The 25550-nt window shown below is 39.5% G+C and overlaps 1 protein-coding gene across 3 annotated transcripts in view; it reads right to left on the bottom strand.

Annotated features, from left to right (window-relative positions):
• The window catches only part of LOC137240268 (MPN domain-containing protein CG4751), an 834976-nt gene that overhangs the window by 287343 nt on the left and 522083 nt on the right, over positions 1-25550 (bottom strand). The gene's annotated exons all lie outside the window — the stretch shown is intronic.

Below are 25550 nucleotides of genomic sequence, written 5' to 3'. Positions count from 1 at the left end.
GGGAGAAAATCCGCCGGCTTTGTAAATGTGGATGACACCAGTCCTATTAAACAAATGCGTGATATGTGTTGAATTCAAAGCCTTAATCTTTATTACTAAAACATGTATGGAATGCGGACAAAAGCAAATTCGTTGTATGCTGATACATCCCAACGCGCTTATGACGTCTTCGTGCTAGTTGAGACTTGGCTTAATCATGACTTCTGCAATGAAGAATTTTTTGATGTTTTTCGCAGAGACCGAGATGGTGAGTCGTTGAATACTACGCGTGGAGATGGTGTCTTAATTGCAGTGAAGTCAGATTTACGTGCAATTGAAGTAGCACTTATAAAAACTGTTCCCTTAATTGAACAACTTTGTGTTTCCATTTCTAGTGAGGATGACTCACCTTTCATCTGTGTGTCTTATATTCCACCGGCAGGGCCCCTAAATCCCAAAAAAAAATCCCCAAACAGAATCCCCAGCTAAAAAAAATCCCTAATTAAAAATCCCATAACCAAAATCCCCAACACAAAATCCCCGCACTTTTTTTGGGGCAAAATCCCCAAACCTTTTTTGAGGTAATATCAAAAAACCTCGAACACAAAATCACAAAAATTTTAATTAAATCATAAAGTAAAGTTCTGACGTATAAACATAATTACGCATTTATGTATATGTAAGTATGATAAAATATATAAGCATAAAGTAAAATGATGGAGAATAACCTAACGGTACACCAGACTGGGTCGGAAAAAAAAGTTGCTAATGTCCGCCCCTAAATTTGAAGATTATGTTGAGAGGGTTTCGGAAATTTTTTTTAAAAAATTTTTTTTGATCCTTCGAAATACAGCCAAAAGGTTTTTTCGTTGTAACTTGGTTATTTAACGTCCGACTTTTAAAATTGATATGTCATTATTTTGGCCTTGAGAAGCTTCACATTTCCGTTTAATGTCCTTTTAAATTTTTTTTTTCACATGATTAGGTCAGCAAACAAAATTTTACCCCCACTAATGTATGCTTTTTTCCTAACCAAACGAAAGTACTTGAAAATTCAAGAAAATGTTGCTTTCAAACCATATTACTAAAATAATAAACAAAGAATTTATAGAGCTTTCAGTATTTATTGCAACTGTTATTTTACCTGATTCTTATTATACTTATACCTGAAACTCATGATATTTTTGGAGGAAAAATTGCAGGGTTTGCATCGAAAAGTTAATAAAGATATGCCAAATATCATGAGTAGTGGAAGTCAAAGTAAATAAGTGAGTCAAACCTGTTGTTTCGTATTTATAATAATAACACTATGCGACAAAATCAACTTTTTTTCTGGGTATTGGACAAACCCACTTTTTCGTAGAGATTGAGGCTTAAGTAAACAAAGTACTATCTCCGTTTTTCGAACTTAGCCTCCAAAAAAAAAATATTTGCTTACGAAGTTTGAAGTTCCAAATTCTACATTTCGAAATTTAATTTTATTTTTTTGTTAACGCGTTCAGCAAATTGAACAATTAGAAATGTGGGCGTGGTCTGCCCTTTTCCCTTATTAGAAGGGCTGGATTCTTTTTTTGAGAAATTTAGTATAACAGCTGTTATACGAGGTGAAAAGTCAGACTCTGACTTCTGAATACAGTCAGACTCTGACTTCTGACTTTTCACTTTTGACAACAACTTCTCATCTTCTTGTCAGTCTGTTGTGATTGAAGCTTTTCGACGTCTAGCTTTCCTTGTGATTTTTGTTCCTTGGTTTTAGCCGCGTTGAGGCGGGTGCGTATTTTGGCTGCAACGAGATAATGGTCCGATTCGATGTTAGGGCCTCGGATCGTGCGCACATCTAAAACACTGGAGGCATGCCGTCCATCTATCACAACGTGATCGATCTGATTGCGAGTATTTCGATCAGGAGACAGCCATGTAGCTTGATGTATCTTTTTATGCATGAACCTCGTGCTGGATATGACCATGTTTCGAGCACCGGCAAAGTCAATCAGCCTTAGTTCGTTAGGAGAAGTTTCATTGTGTAGGCTGAACTTTCCGACTGTAGGGCCAAAAACACCTTCTTTGCCCACCCTGGCGTTAAAGTCACCAAGCACGACTTTTATATCGTGACGGGGGCAGCGCTCGTATGTGCGTTCTAATTGTTCATAAAAAGTGTCTTTCACCTCATCGTCTTTCTCCTCTGTCGGCGGATGGGCGCAGATGAATGATATATTAAAAACATTTTGCTTTTATTCGGATAGCGGCGAGACGTTCGTCCACAGGTGTGAACGCCAGAACTTGGAGATAAAGTCTCTCTCCCACCACGAATCCGACGCTGTAACTGCGCTTATTTGTATGGCCACTCCAATAGATGTGACAATTTTTGATCTTCTTTCTTCCTTGGTTCGTCCAACGCATTTCTTGGATGGCGGTGATGTCAGATTTTGCTTTGACGAGGACATCAACCAGCCGGGCATCTGCACCAATCGCATTCAGAGAGCGGAAGTTCCAGGTTCATGTCCTCAATTCATTGTCCTTCAAATGTTTGCCATGGGTGTCATCAATAGAGAGTGTATTTATCCGAGGCTTGTTGTTATATTTCATTGGAGTATGGTTTTACGTGGCGGGTCCCAAGCCCAGCGCACAACCCGCTCAGCGGGGGTGAAAATATTACTTGCCCCGTTTATATAGCGAACCGCTTACTCCAAGACAGACGCCCGCTTGCAGCTGCACCTAAAGGTGTACAGACGCTGCCGATGAGATCTCCCCTGGCTAGCCCTTAAACCGATTATGTCAGAGTGGCCTAGCCAGGTTGTCGCATGCAAAAGAATCGCTCTGGCCATTCCCAGGTGAATGGCGGTCAGAAGCTTTCCCCACTTTCGTGGACTTCTACACATGGCTCCACCCTCCACGATCTTTACAAAACCTAATTCAAAAGGAGGCTACAATTGATACACTTATCAATGGCCAGCTAATCACTGAAACTCAAAAGTGGAAGGAAATTTTATATAGAATTTTGGACACTATTGTGGAGAATTTTAGCAACACTAAGGGATACTATCATCTCTAAGCTAATAATAAGCAGTGACTTGTATGCACATCAATAAATCCATCATTATGTCTATACATATGTCCATACAAGCAGCGAAGAGCAACGCACAAACACATGCATATATCTGAGATACTCCCAAAAGTAGGCAATAATTTGTGCAAGTATCACTCACATATACACGCGCATACGAGAAGCTATAAACGCAGTTATAGCTGTTAATTTTATAGCTGGTAACTAACTAGTAAATTCTAGAAATATAACCGCCTAGAAATATGCCAAGGAGGAAACTAAACAGTATAAAAGCAGCAACAGTTGAGGCACAAAAATCAGTTTGATTTAAGCAAGCTATCAGTTGCGAAGTACAAGTGTTATTGTGAAGTACTTTAATAAAAGCCATTTTGCATTATTGAATAGTGGAGTTATTTATTCAACAGTTTAGTGATTCGAACGTTAGTAGAAGGTTGCAAATAAGCGGAATTGCTCTAAATTCGTTACAATTGGTGTCAGAAGAGGAATTGTTGAATAAATTCCGAAGATTGCGAATACAACTTGGGCATGGCAAAGTTGAGTGAATTGAGGATCCAGCAACTGAAGAAGGAGTTGGAGAGCTGTGGATTGAATACAACCGGCAATAGGATCGAATTCCAAGCACGGCTACGAGAGGTAATGGAGTTGGAAGGAATTGACGTGGACGGGTACGTCTTTTATCCTGATGTGGAAGAGCCAGCGGCTAAAATGGAGGAGAAGATCAAGACTCCGAATCCATTGGCAAGTGTTGACACTAACGCGATACTAGCAGTGTTGAACAAAATGTCGTCACAAATGTTATCACAATTGGAATCCCAGGAGAACCGTATAACATCCAAGATTGAAGCCCAGGAAAGACAACTGTCATCTCAACCGGAAGAACAGAAAACATATATGGCATCCCAACTGGAATCGCAAGAGAAACGCGTAATAATCAAGATGGAATCAAAAGAAACGCGTATTTCAGAAATGTCGGCATAGATTACATCTACGATCGAAGCATAAGAGGCACGACTATCCGAAATGTCGGCGCAAATTTCAGCACATATATCATCGCAACTCTCTGCTCAACTGGAAGAGCAAGAAGGACGCATTTCCTCGAAGTTGGAGGCGCAAGATACAAAAATTTCACAACTCGAAGACAAAATTGATGCCGAGATTGAAACATTGAGAGGTCGTAGACAGGAGTTGCAACTAAATCGCCCAGCAGTTTCAGCGAGTAATCCAAAGGTAAAAACACCATCCTGTTCCTTTCCAGGTCTTTAAGCTACAGTTTCAGAAGACCGCAGAAGTGAACAACTGGAATGCGGATCATATAGTAGCTGCACTGTTCATGGCATTGAAAGGGCCTGCAGCTGAGATCTTACAACCCATTCCAGAGGGCGAACGGAATTGTTATGAAGCATTGATCGGCGCTCTAAAGAGACGATACGGAACCGAGCATAGGAGAAAGATATACCAAATGGAGTTACTGAACCGCTTCCAGAGGTCTGGTGAAACATTGCAAGAGTTTTCGTCGGATGTTGAAAGGCTGGCACATTTAGCAAATTTTACAATTCAAGACCGGTTTTTGGCTTTCGTGAATTGTAACCAAAAGACTGATCAGAAAATCGCTGATCTAATTTGCCATACCTGATTGAAGATTGTCGTGCGCAAGGGTACGATAACGTCGCCAATATGAAAGGAGCTTACAACGGAGACAAAAACTCGAAAGCTGATTACTCGCCTTGTTTAGGCAGGATGCCTAACTTTTCCGCATCTGATTGCGATCCCCCCAATGCAATTCTGCAAATCGATACTCGATACTCGACTTAAATTATAACCACCCACACCATCACCCTCATGCATGTGCATGCAGGTACATGCACGTGTATGTGTGCTTTTTGTCAGCACTCATGCATATGCGTGTCGGGGTTGATGTATGGGTGCCTTTCCCCTCCAAAACGGAGGATTTTGTGGGTCAACGGTTGTAGCTTTCTATACAACCGGCCTCTTGGATTTTAACAGCCAACCAGCTCACATCTGCCGCCAGCGATCTCTGCCGTGTTTCAACAATACTTTCAGGTAATATTGTAACCTTTTTGTTTCTTAATTCTACATAATAAAACACATCTATTGTAACGAGAAATTCTCGTATTTTCTTATTTTTTTTGCGCATACACCCGCTTATCGAGATCGACCCTGGTGCGCCCACCTACTCAGGATCAGACGCACCCCGGCCGAACATTTGGTCCTATTTCCCCGAGAAAGGAATTAAAGCGCCTATATGCAGTCCACATCACAACATAAGATCAGAGCTGAACGCACCAAAATTTCAGAATTCCTCACTTAAAAAGTTATCCGGAGAGTTTTTGCCACAATCAACAGCGATACCACAAAAAGTTCAAAAAGTCTATTATTTAATACCAGCGTGCAAAACACTGAGCAAGCGACAGCCAGCTAAAGCCACTGCAACACATCAAGTCATCTTGCCACATCAGCACCATACAAATCACCAAAAAGTTCAAAGTAAGTGCAATATTTCTTGCCACATTTTTTTTTGGTTAAAATAATAAATAAAAAGTGCGAAAAATCGATCGAAAGTGCCATACGTGATTGTAATTAACCGCGAAAAGTGTGAAAAAACTGTGTAGTGCCAAAAAGAAAATAAGTACAAACGCGGATCATTAACGTTGTTAAGATTCCTTGTGACTATCTGGCCTGTCCCCCCACCAGCGGTAAGGCTCTCCGGACACAGCACAAGGAAGAGGTGCACATAACCTCACTTTCACTAAAATTTCACGCCATTCGATCACGGCAAATTTCAATTTCCCTTTTACATCACTATTATTTTTTCACTAGTTTTTCTAATCAATTTTTTTTACACAGTTTTTCTTTGTCTTTGTTGCACAAATTTTAGCACACGTTTTCACACTTTTCGTCGAGATTCATATCAGCGCGCGTACTTATTTATAATAAAGTCAAAGACACTGTTGTTGTTTTCCCCTTCTCCCTGCTTTTTCTGTAGGAAATCAGCTGCAGTGACAGCAAAAAAAAAAACAAATTAAAAGTAATAAATCAATTTTGCGTAATTTTAATAGTTGTTGGTTGGGTGACTCGCTCAGGTTTTCAAGTTTTATATCCCTTGGTTAATTCGCTCTCCACTTTTCAACCATGAACATGGAGTCTTACATTATATTGGCCGATCGAATAATCGAATTCGAGGCCGATTTTAATGACATAAATGCGGCTATGCACACAGTACACACTTTTGCAATACAGCAAAAAGAGTTGCAAGCTAAGTGGGAAAAAGCAGAGACCGCCCTCGAGGAGTTGCTTGACTCTGACACGCTCGACGCAAAGAAAATTGCAGCGGTCAAGATCAAGCATAAAGCGGCATATGCCGTATTCCTGAGATGCATGTCGAACATGGCTGAAATTCAAACTAAATTGAAGGAGGAAAAAAAAGGGCAGTTCGACCTGAGGGAGAACGTGCGCACGAACATAGTATCCGCCTGCCAGCTTGCGATACTGAGGTATTCAAGGGCGACTACCTATCTTGGCCAACGTTTCGTGACCTGTTCGCGGCCATCTATAAAAACAACAGTCGCCCAAGCCCGGTAGAAAAGTTGTTCCACCTTAACGAAAAAACTCAAGGCGAGGCAAAGGATATCGTAAAGAAATGTCCCTTGACAAATGATGGCTTCAAAACAGCCTGGAAAAGCCTATGTGAGAGATGCGAGAATAAGCGGATTCTCGTGAACTCACAACTACAAATTTTATTTAACCTAAAAAAGATAGATAGCGAGTGCGGCAGCTCAATCAAAAGCTTACAGCGCGACATAAATAATTGTTTAGCATCCTTAAAAACCCATCAGATTGATGTTTCAAATTCGGATGCGATTATTACATATTTATGCTCGACAAAATTACCTGAAAATACGTTGGCTCTATGGGAGCAGAGCATTGACCACAAAACGGACATATCCAAGTGGGAGGATATGGACAAATTCTTGTCTAATCGTTTTCAGACACTTGAAACAGTGTCTGGTTTTACAGGGAATGCCACTTCCAAAGTGCAAAAATCAAATGCGCCGCGACAATAGACAAAAACCCCTACGAAAAGACTTGGTACTTTGCAAACAAAAGTATCCAAGCAAACAGCAAAATCAATGTGTAAATTGTGCAAATCTACGGAGCACAGATTACGCAACTGTTCACGCTTTTGCGATTTAACCCCGGGAGAAAGGATTAAATTCGTTAAATCCACAAATGGCTGCCTGAATTGTTTATCCCCAAGACACACAGTGACGAGGTGCACCAGTTCGTACAACTGTTCCAAATGCCACTCTCGTCACCACACGCTCCTGCATGCGGACACACTTCAGCAACCGGCGGTACGCAATCCTTTCAAAGATGCGGATAATACCCTATCAACTTCGGCACAGGCACGTAAAAGACAGGAATCGGGACAACCACCTTCCTCTGCGAACCAGAATGTAAAATCCTGTCATGCCAATTCCAGCACAGGCGTGCTATTAGGAACTGCTCGCGTACATATTCACCATAATGGTACCGACTTCTCCGCGCGGGCATTAATGTTCTTTTATAACAGAAAGACTGAAACGCAGAATCAATTTTCCAGCGAGGAAAATGCATGCCCAAGTTTCAGGCATCACAAATGCGGTGTCAGCGCAGGTGAAAAGAGCATTCAAAATCGAATTACGTTCACCAGTGGATCCCTGCTTTAGCCTGATTACACCCGTTCTCGTTCTAGCTAAACTCACTGGGAATCTTCCATCCTGCCATATCCACGCAATGACTATGCAGGCATTCCCAGACTTGGTTCTGGCAGACAAGAGGTTCTACGTCAATGAAGACGTAGACCTCATACTTGGCGGAGACATATATCCCCAAATTATAATGAGCGGTATAAAAAAGAATGTGCTAAACACACTCTTAGCCCAAGAGACAGTGTTCGGTTGGATACTAACCGGTCATATCGAATCACCGAATCCAACGAAGAGCATTATGTCTTTCTACAACGAGGTTGCGTTAGACAACCAACTCAAAGCTTTCTGGGAGGTAGAAAATGTACCAAAAAATAAAATATTAAATGAAGATGAGAGGTATTGCGAAAAATTATTTAAAGAAACAACGCAACGAAGTGAGAATGGAAGGTACACCGTGTCACTACCATTCCGGCAGGATTACCCTAACAATATTAACTTAGGACCGTCCCTGAGGCGTGCATGCTCTCAGTTATTCCGGAATGAGGGGCGGATAATAAAGAACCCAGATTTAGGGAAAGAGTATGTTCGAGTGTTATCAGAATATGAAACGCTCGGACATATGAGAAAAGTAAAAAAGAATATCCCATCCGACGATTCGGATCATAACTTCCTGCCCCACCACGCCGTTATTAAAGCAGAAAGTACTACTACTAAAGTACGCGTTGTATTTAATGCCTCGAGCCCTACGGCCAACGGTAATAGCTTAAACGATATCCTCCTCCCAGGCCCAGTTCTACAAGCCGATCTACCCATCCTTATCTTACGATGGAGACTATACCGTTTCGTCTTCAATAGCGACATCGAAAAGATGTATCGACATATTTGGGTGAACGAAAATCACACCAAATTTCAACGTATTGTGCATTGCACTTCCCCGAATGACCCTATTAATCTTTAGGAATTAAAGACGGTTACCTTCGGAATGAATTGCGCTCCATATCTCGCGATAAGAACGCTTCTACAATTGGCTGACGACGTAGCAAATTCACACCCTACAGCGGCTAGTATACTAAGAGAGAGTATGTACGTAGATGATGTTTTATCGGGAGGACACACAATAGCGTCAACCATCAAAGCAAGAAACGAGATTCGCGAAGCGTTACACTCAGCTGGCTTTCCATTACGTAAGTGGACTTCAAATTGTGACGAAATTCTAAAGGACATCCGCAAAACGGATTTGCTCAGCGAGGACTTCTTAGCGTTCGAAGAAGCTAGTTCGGTTAAAGCCCTGGGAATACGATGGAACGCTCACTCAGACGTATCTTATTTCAAAGCAGGAACCCTAGAAAATGACGAAAACATCACTAAACGAGCAGTCCTATCCACTTTAGGCTGGCATGCGCCAATGGTCATTGTGGCAAAAATACTCATGCAGAGTATTTGGTTAGAAGGCACCGCTTGGGACAAACCAATATCGACCAGTACGCTGGAAAAATGGAAAACCTTCACCGACCAATACCTTGAGATCGATAAAATAAGGATACCTAGATGGGTCAACTTTTCTCCAGGAACCGACATCGAGATCCATGGATTTTGTGACGCATCCGAGAAGGCTTATGCAGCAGCCATTTACATGCGCGTCAAAACGGATGATAATGTCTGCAAAAACCTGCTTCTAGCCAAAACCCGAGTAGCCACAGTGGAAACTCTTTCTCTTCCACGTTTGGAACTTTGCGGAGCCGTGCTGTTAGCGGAAATCGCCGAATCAATTTTCAGGAACTTTAAATTGGGACCAGTGAAAGTGCACCTTTGGACGGATTCACCTATCGACTGGTTGCACGTAAATTCAGAATAAAACCCAGCAGATTTAGGTAGCAGAGGATTACCTGCGTCTGAATTGGTCAACAATTCGTTGTGGTGGCAGGGACCTTCTTGTCTGCAAGAAGACACTTCCCAATGGCCAGCACAAGAAAGTGACTACATCACCTCCGTAGAGGAAGAGAGGGCAAAGACCTGCGCAACAACAACCGTAAATCCTACCGATATTCTCCAGTGCTTTCCTGACCTACCAAGGGCTTTACGAGTGCTGTCCTATGTGATGAGGTTCTACCGAAGAACTCACCCCGAAACAAAAAATTCATTCCATTTCATGTCGCACTTAATCTCCCCTGACGAAGTTAAGGCCACTACAGGACGTTTAATTAAAATCTATCAGAGACAACATTACAGTTCAGAATATAAAGATTTGAAGGCCGGAAAACCAGTTGAAGGGAAAAGTGCAATACTCTCACTTAATTCCTACATAGACCAACATGGTATCACTCGGGTAGGAGGACGACTCGAGGCGTCAAAGGATTTAGCTTTTAATGAACGCCACCCAATCCTCCTCCCATATAACTGCAGGCTATCCCGTCTGACAGTCTTAATGTTTCATCAACAAAGTCTGCATGGGGCAAATCAACTCATGTTACGTCTGATACGCACCCAATACTGGATACCTAATGTCAAAACCATGATTAGGGCAACAATTTTCAATTGCAAAGTTTGCACCTTACATCGAAAACGGGCTCAGACCCAGTTTATGGGTACTCTCCCTCGCGAACGCACGACATTCAGCCGTGCATTCACGAATACTGGAGTCGACTTCGCCGGACCCTTCGGCATTAAAGTTACCGCGGCAGAGGGTGTCGCCTATCCAAAGGCTATGTTTGCCTTTTCGTGTGTTTTCCACACGAGCAATTCATCTGGAGGCCACTACTGACCTCAGCACATCATCATTTCTCGCGGCTTTTGCCCGTTTTTTATCTAGGCGCGGATGCCCAAAAAATATGTACTGCGACAACAGTACGAACTTTGTCGGAGCGTCACGATCCTTACGATCAGAATTCAAGACCTTCATCTCACAAGCGCGAGAGAACGCTGTCTCAAAATATAGCCACATGTCACTCACGTGGCATTTCATCCCTGCGGGCGCTCCCCATATGGGAAGGCTGTGGGAGGCTGGAGTGAAAAGCTTCAAAAGCCACTTAAAAAAGATAGCCTCACCACACAAATTCACCTTCGAGGAATTCCATACACTATTGTGCCGCATCGAGGCATGCCTCAACTCGCGGCCTCTCAGCCCGGCGTCCAATAACGACCTTTGGTCAAACTGATCCTTCTACCAACGGAAGAGACGGATTGCGAGAAGGCTAAGAGCTCCTCCTAACAATCCCTCCGTTCCTCCATATCCCCACTTTCAAAAAAATCAAACCCAGCTCTCGTTCACCCGGAACGAGGCCAACCAACAACCCTCATGCAGATCGGTTATCTGCCAAAGAAAACAAAGGGACTCGGCCCATTCTATTTTTATTTTCTATCAATCAAACCAAAATCCTATTTCCCCAGACTACCTAAAACCAGAGGCCCACGGTTAGTGATAGCACTCAAAGCATCCTCAGGAACCCGCGTCTTCGTGTCTCTCTATCCCTAAGCCTGTGTTTCTCCTGAGCCATATATTATAATCAACCCCCCGGTCTCGTGAGGGTGCGAGTCTACCGAAGGGGAACCCTAAAACGTACTACGCGATAGCAATGGGGAAAGGGAGCGCGGGACATAAAGCCACGTTCAACCACGCGCCGTGATGCCCAGCTATCCCTAAGCTTGTGTCTCTCGGAGGCCCTAATTATAATCAACCCCCCGGTCTCGTGATGGTGCGAGTCTACCGGAGGGCGATCCTACATGTTACTACGTTGTGGCAATGGGGAAGGGGAGCGCGTGACATGAAGACGCATTTCAACTATGCGCCGTGATGCCCCGCTACTCCTGAATGTGTTTTCTCCCGAGCCAGGTATATCGGGTTTTTTTTTTTTTGTTCTCTACCCCCGGTCTCGTGTCGAGTCTCCCGGGGGAATCCTAAACCTTACTATTGGTGGGCAATGGGGAAAGGGAGCGAGGTGCACGAAGAAATGGGAGAGCTTACCAGAAGCTCGCAAACAAAAAAAAAAATGTTTCTAGTTTTTTAATAATACTAACCGGGGGCCCCCTGACCAGAAAAATCCCACAATTCACGCGCTCCCCCAGAGCGAGGGCACCAGAAAATCCCACAATTCACTCGCTCACCCAGAGCGAGGACACCACAAAATCCCACAATTCACTCGCTCACCCAGAGCGAGGAAACCAGAAAATCCCACAATTCACGCGCTCATCCAGAGCGAGGACAACAGAAAATCCCAAACTCACCCGCTCCCCGGAGCGAGGACACCAGAAACCGCAGATCATCTATCTGCCACAGAACGCAAATGCACGAGGCCAACAGAATTTGAGTCTTCTTTCAGACGTTTTGTAAACGTTTATTTTATAAACCTAGGTAACGTTATTTCCCAGCCAGCATTTCCTTTTTTTTGGAAATTTTGTTTGATAACAAATATTTAAATGTCTTACCTCAAGATGATTAAAACGTCCACATTTAAAAGTATATTCAGTTCGCAAATTAATTTATAGTCGGGACAAAATTTACCTCCAATGCGAGCATTCTTGAATCATCCCTGTATGATTCATCTTTCGAAACGCTTTTATTCATAATTGAGATCATTGTCAAATTAAAGCTTTAATTGTGGTACAGCCATTTTTTGGATAATCATATGTGATTATTTCCTCTGTTAAATTGTATGATAACTCATTATTTATTCCATTTTCAAATGTAACATAATTTAGTCAAAATTCCGAATTTAATCGCCCAAATTCTGAGTGGGCAATAACTCTTAAATGGTGAATCGGATTCAAGAAATATGGTAAATAGGGTCATCTAGGGGCTACTCATACCATGCAATAACAATATTTTCTATCACTAATCCACCTCATTTGTACTTAAGTCCCATGGAGTATAAACGGGGATAGTTTGTGTGTATGTACAACTAGCTTGCCTTTAAGAAATAATACACACAATCTGGCATATACATTTAATAGTATATGTGGCAGAGGTGTGTGAATCGATGATACCTCGTTCATCTGGACCACCAACCTTTTACTGATTTGTTTCTTTTCCGAATGTGTATCTTAAATGGCTAATAACGAATTTTGTGACGTGTCAGTCTCATCCTCATCGTCGTCGATTTCCAAAACGGCGAGTTTCCGGGAGTCTGAACAGCAGTGTCTAGGCAACTTTCGAACATTGGGAATGTATCATGGGAAGTACTGTAATTTTGTACGCCTTCCCATGTTATTGACATTATTTAACCAGACACATGATATCCCAGTACAAGAATTTACCTGAATACGGGGAAAGTCAACAAATATATTTGTGGAGAATGCCCATGGTTCTATAGATTCTCTATGGGTTGAGAACAATGATTGAGTTGGGGAGGACCATGATTGCAGGCTAGTTCTAAGCGGTGACTCAAAGTGAAAATCGACACCAACCCTGAGCCTTTTCGAACGTGTACCTTGCAAGAGAACCTGTGAGTCACACTTGGACGGGGTTGCCACTTCACTGGACGCTCACAGGCCCATGTTACTATCCAAACCAAGTCATAGTTGCAAACCTAAGGGATTACTAGATACCTCTAAATGCTTCAAAATAGCATGGATCCGAATGATCCGAAATAAATATGGCAATTGCGCAGGGATCATAATCGGTTCCAAATATTGGCAGTAGTGGCCATATCCCGAAAAATACACAAATTTCCTTCAGAACCATTAATACCTCCCCAACCAACATCGCCTACAGGATCGGGAAACGTCATACCAACCGGAATCCCGATCAACATAGATTTTTCCCTTATGCAAACCAACACTTTCACGTTTACTTGACTGTGCTTTCCACAATAACTATCTGTGTCCCTATGCGAATCTTGATTCACATAAAATACATGGATGCTGATTTCATGGCAATTAAAAAAGTAAGTTTCTCGGCCACTGTGGCTAATTTCTTTTTGTTTGTAAAACGGTGACAGTCGCTGACAGTTGCTGAACTCACAAGGAAATAATTTATGTTCACAAAAAATCAGTATCCTTTACTGAATAGCTGTTATCTTTCCACTAAAGTCGATCCCAAGTTGGCGGTACATGCTGGAGAAGTAGTTTTGGACGTAAATGCTACGCAAATTGGCCCCACTGACAGACCCGCTGTTGTTATTCGTTGAATTGTTTGTATGCCACATACCGCCCGCCGAGCGTAACACACTAATTACAAACGTTTTTACGAGAATGAAATATTCTGACAGAATTTGTAGAAATGCATGCATCTAATGCAAAACCAACTACCATATGAAAATTTATTCACACGGAGTATTGTAGACTGGAGAAGTAACAAACCACAGACCCAAGGGGTGGATTTTACTAGCAGCTTAGTTTTTTTTGGCTAAGAATAAGCCCTTTGGTAAGATTTAACATGGTCAATAATGTGTGAAACAGATAAACCATGTCCCTCTCCGTAAAGCCGTTTTGCTTTGCTAACATCAGCCCTCAATTGCACCTTGCTGCTGTTGTCAGTCTTAGCGACGCAAAAATAAATACAGGACCTTATAACTTAATCATCTCAAATTGATTAATCGTATTTCAATGGAGCAAACATCCCTTCGCATTGACAATAAGGTTAAACAAAAGGCGTCATCTTCAATATTAAGGCATCGTTTAATAAATATTTACATCTGTCATTTTGTACATTTGATTACCTCGTTTAAAGTAATTAAAACCTTTTTGTTTCTAAGAAATGGTTCAAAGTATAGCCCTGTAATTAGTCCACCTTCAATGTATCTATATATATCGCAATGTCAATGAATAATCACTACAGAAGCACACTTATTACCTCCAACTATTGCTCAACGGCAAAATGCAGCCTTCATTGGTAGACAAAGTGATGAACCCGACGGTTATCGAATTTGTTTTTGCGAATATGCCCCAAACTCCAAGAGATCTCGTCCAGAAAAGTTGTGTAAACCATTCCGCAATTTATTATAAATATCATCTTAGATTTTTGATCCGATCGTTCGCCTCGTGGATTTTTTCCTGCCTTGTCGTCTGAATGCTTATGGAAAATGGCGTGTTCTTTTTCACACGCCATGTACCGGTTTGCAATTTCACCACAGCAATCACTACACACAATGGAACCAGAAATGAAGAGTTGCCATGTTAGCTAACTCGAACACACAATGGTGCGTTTCACTACGTCTCTGTCAGTTTCATGCATGTTTTTTTTTAATCACAACCGACAACTACGATGATTACTACCAACTCCCCCCACCCTTTCGGGTTCCAACTAAGGTCGAAATTATCTTAAGAAAAGGGGAGGAAATTTAAACTTTATTCTAACAATAACCAACAACTTAAGAATCCAATTCATGAAAGCAAAATCACATAAAAATGAAAACCAAATTAAAGACAACTCACATTAACTTAATCCATATTACAACCTAATACATCCATGTTCGGTGCCGGGACAGTGAAGCGGACGAAGTATACCGCTTGGGGCACTCCCAGCACCGATACGGAAGCAATCTCATATGCCCATTCAAGTGGGCCACTAAACATAAAAAGCTGGATACGGTTCGGTCTCACACAAGGCATTGGAAGGCATCATGCGGAGGTGGACCGTGGGATGGCAGCCGCACCCTCGTAACTGGCGTAGAACTTCCCATACCAGGCGTTGGTGTTCCCGCGCATTCTCACTGCAAGAGGCGTCCGCAGGGCTCGGAGGACACTGGGGTTCACGCGCTGCAACTTCTCCGCCACCGCCTGCTGCACCAACTCGTCCGGCGCGTGACATACATAGGAACCCCGCCGCCGCTCCGGATACTGAACATCCGCCACCACCTGGATGGGGTCCTCATCCCCAGCCTCCAAAATCAGTAAGAGGTATTGCATCGATTCCATTGTGAAACTGAAAAGAAAGGAGGTAAACCATTAAAAAACAAAAAAAAAAAAATTAATAAAATTCCGTGATGAATGTTTTTTTTATACATACGTTTTACTAGACTGAGAATCCGCTTGCAAATAACAACGTGGTGGTGATAACTTATCCACCACAAACCGCCGATAAGCGGACCCTGGAAAACTCCTGTTACCGGTAAACAACTGGATGGCAACCCGCAGCAAGACAATAGCATTCGCATTAGTGCTGTCGAAAAAAAAACCACCGAAATCCCCAAGAGCAATACCGAAACCCGAAACACAAAAAATTGGGACGGGACGTGTTTTTTGACCCATACTAACGCCTAGGGCAGTGCCAAAGAATAATTACGCACAAAAATAAAGGCAAGAACCTCATTTAAAAATAATTGTGCTCTCATTTACAAAAAAACCAAAAAAAATTTTTTTTTGTTTTTTGGATTTTTTTGCCGCCGGTACGACTTGGGTTTTTGGCTGGGGGGCAGGACTTGTTGTTTTCAACAACAAACATCACAAACACGGGTTCGGTACAAAAACAATCCGAGCCCCGAAATTAAAGAATCCCGACATGACAAAATCCCGAAATTGGAAAAAGTCAACTGTTTCTACTGGCTTAGTGTGCTACTGCATGTTACATTTAGCATAATGGTACGTGCAGATAGAACGCATCGCCAATCTGCAAATTTATGTCAGGTGAACGTAAATAACGCATCTCTGCTTGGTAAAAATTGTATTTAATAATATGCTTCGCATATGCACTTAAGTTATCTATCCTAACATACGTTTTGTAATAAAACACCACCGCTTCACCCAACCAACCTCACGACCGCTCGCCCCGGTACATCCATAAAATGCCACAGTCGCACTGAGAACGATACGACACGTTAGACGCTGGAACGGAGACCTCTGCCTCTTCGTCCAACAAAAAACCTGCAAATCTGGAACGGAGACCTCGGCCTCTCCATCCGGAACAAAAAAAAAAACAAAAAACAAAGGATAACAAAAAAATGGTGCCATTCTGGAACGGAGTCCTCGGCCTCTTCGTCCAGCCTTACTGGCCATCGACTATACATCTATTACGTTATGAATTTCTATATTTAAGAGTTCTGTATAAACCAATGGCAAGAAATATTCACTTCTATCTGTTCATAACCGCTAATTTTTTCTTATTAGCTCAGGTGGCATGCTCAGCAAGTCGGAAAGGATTCCCAGCCATTTTGCGTCGCAGACGAACTCTTCATTTAGACTAAGTTTAGTGTGTAAGTCTTATATTAATTTTTCTCGTTTCAGCGGATGTCATTGGCGGAAAACGATGTTGCGTACCGCAAGGGGGGCCGGCATGTTTAGGCAGGATGCCTAACTTTTCCGCATCTGATTGCGATCCCCCCAATGCAATTCTGCAAATCGATACTCGTTACTCGACTTAAATTATAACCACCCACACCATCACCCTCATGCATGTGCATGCAGGTACATGCACGTGTATGTGTGCTTTTTGTCAGCACTCGTGCATATGCGTGTCGGGGTTGATGTGTGGCTGCCTTTCCCCTCCAAAACGGAGTATTTTGCGGGTCTTGGATTTTAACAGCCAACCAGCTCACATCTGCCGCCAGCGATCTCTGCCGTGTTTCAACAATACTTTCAGGTAATATTGTAACCTTTTTATTTCTTAATTCTACATAATAAAACGATCTATTATAACGAGAAATTCTCGTCTTCTAATTTTTTTTTGCGCATACACCCGCTTATTGAGATCGACCCCGGTGCGCCCACCTACTCAGGATCAGACGCACCCCGGCCGAGCACGCCTTGTGCAACCCACAGTCTTAATTTATGTGGTGTTGATGCTGCAGAATGTTGTGCGCCTGCATTACTTTCTTCGGAGTTGTACAAAAATGTTTTATTATTTTCAGCAGCAATCCCCAGCGATAGGACATCCTCAAAAAAAAAAAAAATTTACCGAGCTCTCTTCATAGTCTTTCAGCCAAAAGCTAAATTAGACTGCGCAAGCATACGGCGATGTTACCGGCATTCTCAAGTACATCAACAAAAAATACTGACTACCATTAATGAAAGAAACGTGGTCCTCCAAGCTAGAGACGCCACCATAGATGTTGAGGTCCGACATCTAGATGCCTTATTAGCTGATTTGAAGTTGATCGGGAACCAATGGGAAATAATTTTAAACGAATGCAAAACAGTTGCTATTCAATTGAACATCTCGCCAAAGTTTCCGGACATTCGAAAGAGAAAACCCAAAAGACGTTCTGAAGATAATTTAAATGAGATGATTACGGATGATTCAGAGTCTGATTTTAAAAACAATACATTCCTGGTGACCTTTGATTCTTTAATCACTGGCATTACTGAACGATTTGCAGCTATGAGAAATTTGAGCGAGACGCTTTCCTTTTTGTGGCAATTTGAAGATGTGAATGAAACTATGGTTCGGGCGAGCGCAGCAAAATTTGTCGAAAAAACAAGTCGGACATTTCTCAAAGGTTAGAATACGAAATAATTCACTTGAAACACATTTACGAAACAAATTTTGATAAAGGTTTGTCACCATTGGAATTGCTTAATGCCATCTACATATGTTTAAAATCTGTATACGATTTTCCCCATATATATATATATATATATATATATACCTATCACTGTAGCTAGTGCAGAACGTTCCTTCAGCGTCCTTTCAAGAATCAAAAACTTTCATAGATCGTGTTTATCTCAAGAGCGAGTTTTAGGACTTGCCACAATTTGTGTTGAATCCGGTTTGGCAAGACAGATATTATTATAAAAATTTTGCAGCGAAAAAAGCAAGTAAAGCCACTCTTTGATATCCGAACTTTCTATATTGAATAATTAAAATTTATAATCATCATTCAATTTATCAGAAATGTATTAAAATGTTGCCAAATAGAAAAGATTATTTGAAACAATATGTGGCTGTTAAAAGAGAATTTTATTATAGTATAAATAGTCAATATTCTGTGTTAATTTTATTGTCAGCTCTTAGTCTAAAAATCATTTAGTTGATGTGAAAAAAATTTTTTTTTTGATGTAACCCATCAATAATGATTCATGAATGAGACGTCATTAATTCAAGTTAATCAAATGTATTAGTGGATTTTTTATAGGGGGCCTGTAAACTGTTTAGTCCCGGGCCGGATTTTCTCTCTACGGCCCTGGATGGAACATTTTTACTATCTTTATATTAAGTCCCTTTCATGTTTGTCCCCTCATTTCCAAACGAATTTTTAACCCACGGAAGAGCCTGTTTCTGTAACTTCCCGTTGAGCTAGACACTTGATACTCAGAACATAGTTCAGACCCTAGGTGGCGCGCTAAGTGAGATACCAACAAATCCTTGAAAAACGAGGGGAATCTTGCAATCGATTTTTGACTAACTTCCCGGTGAGCTGGAGATATGAAACTTGAGCCGTAAATCAGAACCCGTGACAATGCAATATTTTATCAAAAAAAATTCCGCTAGGTGGCGCATGGATCGAGATATTAGGAAAATTTATTTTAATTTGGGAATCTTTCAATCCATTTGAGCTAGAGACTTGGAATTTGGGCCGTGGGTCAGAACCCGGTGACAATGCAACTTTTCATCAAAAAAACTTCGCTAGGTGGCACGCGGATCGAGATAGTAAGAAAACAAATTTTTATTTGGGAATCTTTCAATCCATTTTTAACTAACTTCCCAGTTAACTAGAGTTTTGAAACTTAGCACTTAGTTAGAGGCCTGGTGACAATACAACTTATAGACAACAAAGTTCCGCTAGGTGGCGCGCTAGTCAAGATAACTGCAAATCCTTTAAAGACGGGGGAATATTGCGATCGATTTTCGAGTAACTTCCCGATGAGCTAGAGACATGAAACTTGGGCAGTAAGTCAGAGCCCGGTGACAATGCAATATTTTATCAAAAAAATTCCGCTAGGTGGCGCATGGATCGAGATGTTGAGAAAATTAGTTTTAAACTAGGAATCTGAAATATAGATTACAACTCAGTGACAGTGTAATGTTTGATCAAAAAATTTGAGCTACGTAACGCACAAGTCGAACTATTTAGAAGATTAGGCCATACCTTCATGGCTAGCCTCCTGAGTGTTGCAGGCGTTTTAGAATTCCACCTCGTTGAAGGCCCAACTCAAAGCACGTCATTGCATACTTTTAGGCATACGCAACTTTCATCACGATTCTTTTAGACTTACAGGCGAATGCGAATTTCACCACGATTTTCAGCTGTGCAAATTAAGTAGTCGACAAACGAGGTGGAATTCTCTTGTTATGATGTGAGGTGTAGTTTTCGCCAGTGTTGTCAGCAAAAATTCCACTAATTCTCTTAAATCTTGGGAATTTACTATGAGGATTATCTTCAAGTCGATTCCGATCAAGGCAGTTAATTTCGGACTTTCCTTCGTCTATCAGCCGCTTAACCCACTATTCTTTATCATGAAGCTTCTTATACTTTGATTTTCTTTGGTGAATTTTTGGGAGCAATGACCTAACAAGTGGTGAATCACGGGTTCTGGTGAATGAACTATTAGTGGTGGTGATGCACCACAGCCATGAGGTAATTCTCTAAACAAATTATGTTGTTACTAGACTTTAAAATTTTCTAAAATGTGCCGGCACATAATTGTTATGCTTATTGAGTTAAGCCAGAACTCCATGGATAGCCTCGTGGGGGTTGCATGCGTTTTAGAATTCCACCTCGTTTGTTAGCTATTCAATCTACGTAGCTAAAAATCGTGGGGAAAATCGCATACGCCTGAAAGTTTGAAAGGACGCGCATGGAGTTGGGCCTTAAAGGCCTTTAAGGCCCAAGTCCTTTCATGCGTTCGCGACTTTCACCACACGGAGAGAAATCTATGGCTCGATAACCCACAACTATTGATACTACATTAAATAAATATTGTTAATCCTGTCCCATCAATAAATATGGATATGCTATCACTGTACGAATGATGTCATGAAATTTCCAAATAAATATTCAAATATATGAAATATAAAAAAATGTTAAATCCAAAAAGCATTTCAACAAGTTGTAATATTGCTCTCACGTCAATATGAAATAGTACAGTGCCGTCCATGAATATTTTTCTTATACAAATAAAAAAAGTAAAGTCCCATCAAAAAAATGTTTAAATTACGACATGACTTTTTATTAGATGCAAATAATATTTGATAGTGGATCCATTCCAAATAGATATCCCACGAAATACGTCGCTATCAATAGCAGAAATGATATAGCAGCCCAAGCATTTCCCTCAGTGCACGATTTTTAGATGTGTAAATTGAATAGCTGAAAGCTGTGAAACTAACCATAGCAATACACAATGCAAATGCAAGACACAAACCCTTCTGGTTAAATGCCATTATATCCAATAGATGACGCTGGGTAATGCCGCACAGCAAGAGAATTACTGCGACATCTGCTGGATATAATGGTCATATACATATAACCAGAAGGGTTTGTGTCTTGTATTTGCAGATTTAGCTATTTTGAAAAAAAAAAAATAAATAAAGATAAGAATTTTCAATTAGGAATTACTTAAATTATTAATCAAAGTTGTATGTGTTGTAAGTTTGAAGGCAGTACTAAAAAATTGAAAATAATAAGATGATAAAAAATTTCAAGGACTACCTTTATATAAATGACCAAAAAATAGAAGGCAATTTTTCCTTTAATACAGACAAAGGCTTGTTGAATTTTGACTAAAAAACTTTAACAATAGCTCCTGTAAAAGAAATTTGGGATTTAAAATTATATAGGTAGAGCGCGTGTTTAAATTTTAAATTATCAATTAGTTAATCCCAAGTACACGGTTTGCCTTAAATTGAAAGATTGTTTATTTAATTTCAGAAAAAAACATTTAATTGCAAAAAAGTTCTCAAAATTATTGAAAAAAGGAAAATTCAAAACGTTACAGATCTCCATCGCCTAAATATCTTCTTGGAAAAACAATTCCGTTAAAGTAAAGTAAAAATTCCGTTAATGTACTAGTTCGATACTTCTTGGCGATACACTATAAAATTATCAGAAAACTGCTGGCAGGGTTTTGTAATGTAATTTATACATAAAAATATATGTATGTATGTATTTATAAAAAAAAAAAAAAATAAAATAAAACAGCAGCATATAGTTTAAAAAAAAGTTTTGGATTTAGTGAAAATTTATGACTTTTTCAAAAATTAATATTTCAAAAAAACTTATATTTTTGCCTAATATTTTCCTATACTAAGTAATCAGCATATATTTCAACTTGGCCAAATGCCCATTAGCCAAAATTTGTTGTTTCCGAATTATGATTTTTTGAATGTTAAATTTTTTTTTCGCCATATATTGATGCAATACATATCCGCATACAACGAGATCAATGCCAAATGCTTAAAATTAATAAAAAATATCACATTTAGTATTGAAAACATTCATTTGTTGTTATTTTTCAGAATTACAGTGATTTTGTAGTGAATCGGCTCATCATTTGCCGCCGTTTTACTACAAAATCACTGTAATTCTGAAAAATAACAACAAATGAATGTTTTCAATACTAAATGTGGTGTTTTTTATTAATTTTAAGCATTTGTTATTGATCTCGTTGTATGCTGATATGTATTGCATCAATGTATGGCGAGAAAAATTCAATATTAAAAAAATCATAATTCGGAAACAACAAATTTTGGCTAATGGGCATTTAGCCAAGTTGAAATATATGCTGTTTACTCAGTATAGAAAAAGATTAGGCAAACAAAAAAAATAAGCTTTTTTTTGAAATATTAATTCTTTCAAAAAAGAGAAATAAATTTTTACTAATTACTAAAAAAAAATTTTTTAATCTATGCTATTGTTTCTGAATTTATATAAATATAATAATGAACATTTCAAAGAATAAATCATAAGAATCGGTTAATTTTTGACAAAGTTATTGACAGTTGAAAAAATAGGTGAATAAAATATCGATTGCATTTTATGGAATTCAATTGCCGATAAATCCGGAAAAAAAATTTTATGACACAAAAAAAAAACATGTGTTCCATTATTTTGACCAAAGAATAACATATTCAAATTTCATCAAAATCAAAAATCGTGTCCCGCGCGGACCAGGTGTCTTGAAATGAAATGAGCTTATATTAATTGTGTTTATAAGGTATTGCGTTGCACTGTATTTTCTTTAATATGACCATTAGGGTGGCCCTTCGTTGTATGGAGGAAAAAAAGTGCTTCGATTCTTGATCTCACCCCCTAAAAATATGCGAATAGCTCAAAAACGAGTATATACAAAGTTTTAGGTCAATCAAACAAGATTTAGAGGTGCCGCAAAGGGCTTAAAATCCTGAAAAATTACAAATTTTTACAATTTCGTGCTTCAGGCTTTCATATTTCTAAACCCTACGAAAATTTACTGCTTTTCCATACCGTAATAAGATCTGTATTTTCTTACTTTTCTAAAATGACCACAATCTTCAAAATCGGTCTATCAACAACAGACTTACAGGCAAAATATATATTGCTTTCGACAAACAAATATGAAAAGTAAATTAAGTCTGTGCAAATGTGTTTATCAGTGAATCGTGGTATTCGGGTAAAAAACGCTCAAATAAACTTTTTTATACACAAATACATATATCCCTTGAAGCCAAACTTGAAGTTTATTTTTTAAAAAAAGTATACACATATATTTTTTTATAAATTTTCTTCCGAAATGCGTGATGCCACAACAAATTTAAGCATGCACTGCAACTTATTCTTGCAACAAGTATAGAGAAATGAAAATATATATTTTATAATTTATTAAATTTTGATGAGCTCGAGGCAGTTTAAAAAATTGAAACACAGTTTAAATGTTTGTATTTCTAATTTTATTTGGTCGATATTTCGATCTGATTCTGAGATCATCTTCAGGAACTGTGGACAAAAACAACAATTAGTTAACATGTAAACAATTTTTCACCCTAAACATAATACCACTTACACAATTGAATATGTTTTACCGACTAACAAGATATTCCAACTTATAGCAGACGGGGAGAATGTCATACGCACTATTGAAGACAAAGAAAAACAAGAAATAGGAAGAAGTAATTTTACTAAACTTATACACGAGCATCTTAATAGGAATAAAATTTCTGCAAGGGATAAATTTATAAACAAAACGGTACTCGCCACAAAAACATTTCTGAAAAAGAATAAAGATATAGTGATTCTAAATGCAGACAAGGGTAATGCAACGGTAGCGTTGGAAAAAGCCGAATATGATAGAAAGATGCAAACGATTGTTAACAACATTTCAACATATAGAGTGTTAAAATGAGACCCTACTAGTAAATTACAAGAGAGGAACAATGCGTTAGTTCAAAAAATGTTTGATAACGGTGTTATCAATGAAATAGAAAAACAACAACTTTTAAGCAAAACTGCCAACCCACCTAGAATTTACGGTTTACCTAAAATTCACAAAGAAGGGGCGCCACTTCGACGTATTTGTTCCTCTTTAGCTCACCGTCATATGAATTATGCAAATATGTTGTTAACATATTGGAAAATATAACTAAGTCGTCTAAATTTAATGTTAAAGATGCGATTGAATTCAAACGAAAAATAAATAATACCTATATCTATGATGATGAGATTCTAGTGTCTTATGATGTAGTGTCCTTATTCCCGAGCATTCCAGTAGACTTGGCATTATAGATAATATCCTCAAAATGGAATGAATTAAAAGACCATACAAAGCTAACGCAAGAGCTGTTTTTAAACATAGTTAAATTTTGCATAATGGAAAATCGTTAATTTAAATATAATGAAAAAATATATGAGCAACGGTCAGGAATGCCTATGGGATCACCAGCATCACCTGTCGTAGCGGATATAGTCATGGAGGAACTACTATCCAAATTCATGATGGAAACTGCCAACAAACCGCGCTTACTAACTAAGTACGTTAACGACTTGTTCGCGATTGTTAGGACACAAGATGTCGACAAGATGCTCAACGATCTTAACAACTTCAATAAATCAATTCAATTTACAATAGAAACAGAAAAAGATGGAGAGCTACCCTACTTAGACACTCTTATTATCAGAAATAATAACAAATTGTTGATTGACTGGTATAAAAAACCCAAGGCATCTGGAAGACTTATTAATTTTAATTCAAAACATGACAAAAAAACAATTATAAACACCGCAAGCAATTTCATTAGAAGAGTTCTCTCGATTACCGACACGATTTTTCACGAAAAGAATATTGACGAAATAAAAGTAACCTTGACAAAGAATGACTTCCCTATGACAACCGTAAATCCATTACTTCGAACATACTTTACCAAAAATAAGGTGAGAACCAACATATCCAAAGGAGAGGGAAAAATATACAAATCAGTAGTTCATGTTCCAGGAATATCGGAAAGAATAAAATTTTCAAAGCTCTATGACAGAGATAAATATCAGATCGCGTCAACTTATAAACACACGCTAAGAAGAAAACTCTACAGCAATACAAAGGATAGAATTCCCAAACATGAGAAGTCTGCTGTAGTTTACAGGATTCCGTGTAATGGTGACGGGTCCCACTTATGCGATAAGGTATATGTGGGGACAACAAAAATTAAACTCAAGACACGGATTTCCGCTCACAGGTCAAATGTGAAACTAAAAAGCAGTTTTTCGGACAATAAGACGGCATTGTCATCACATTGCGAGGATACCGGGCATTATCCCGATTTCGATAATGTATCCATTTTACACGAGGAGAAAAAATTACGGCAAAAGATATACTTTAGAAATGCTGCACATTACGAACACCCCTAATGACACAAAATGAATTTTAAAACTTAGTTTTAAGACAACAACACTGTTCTAGGTAGAATTGCAGCTCAACACAACAAATGCAGTGGGATGACCAATATATATGTACAGATG

This window comes from Eurosta solidaginis, chromosome 2 (genome assembly GCF_040869045.1).
Source record: "Eurosta solidaginis isolate ZX-2024a chromosome 2, ASM4086904v1, whole genome shotgun sequence".
NCBI lineage: Eukaryota > Metazoa > Arthropoda > Insecta > Diptera > Tephritidae > Eurosta > Eurosta solidaginis.
Note: the sequence above shows the minus strand (reverse complement) of the source record. Positions and strands in the feature narration are given on the sequence as shown.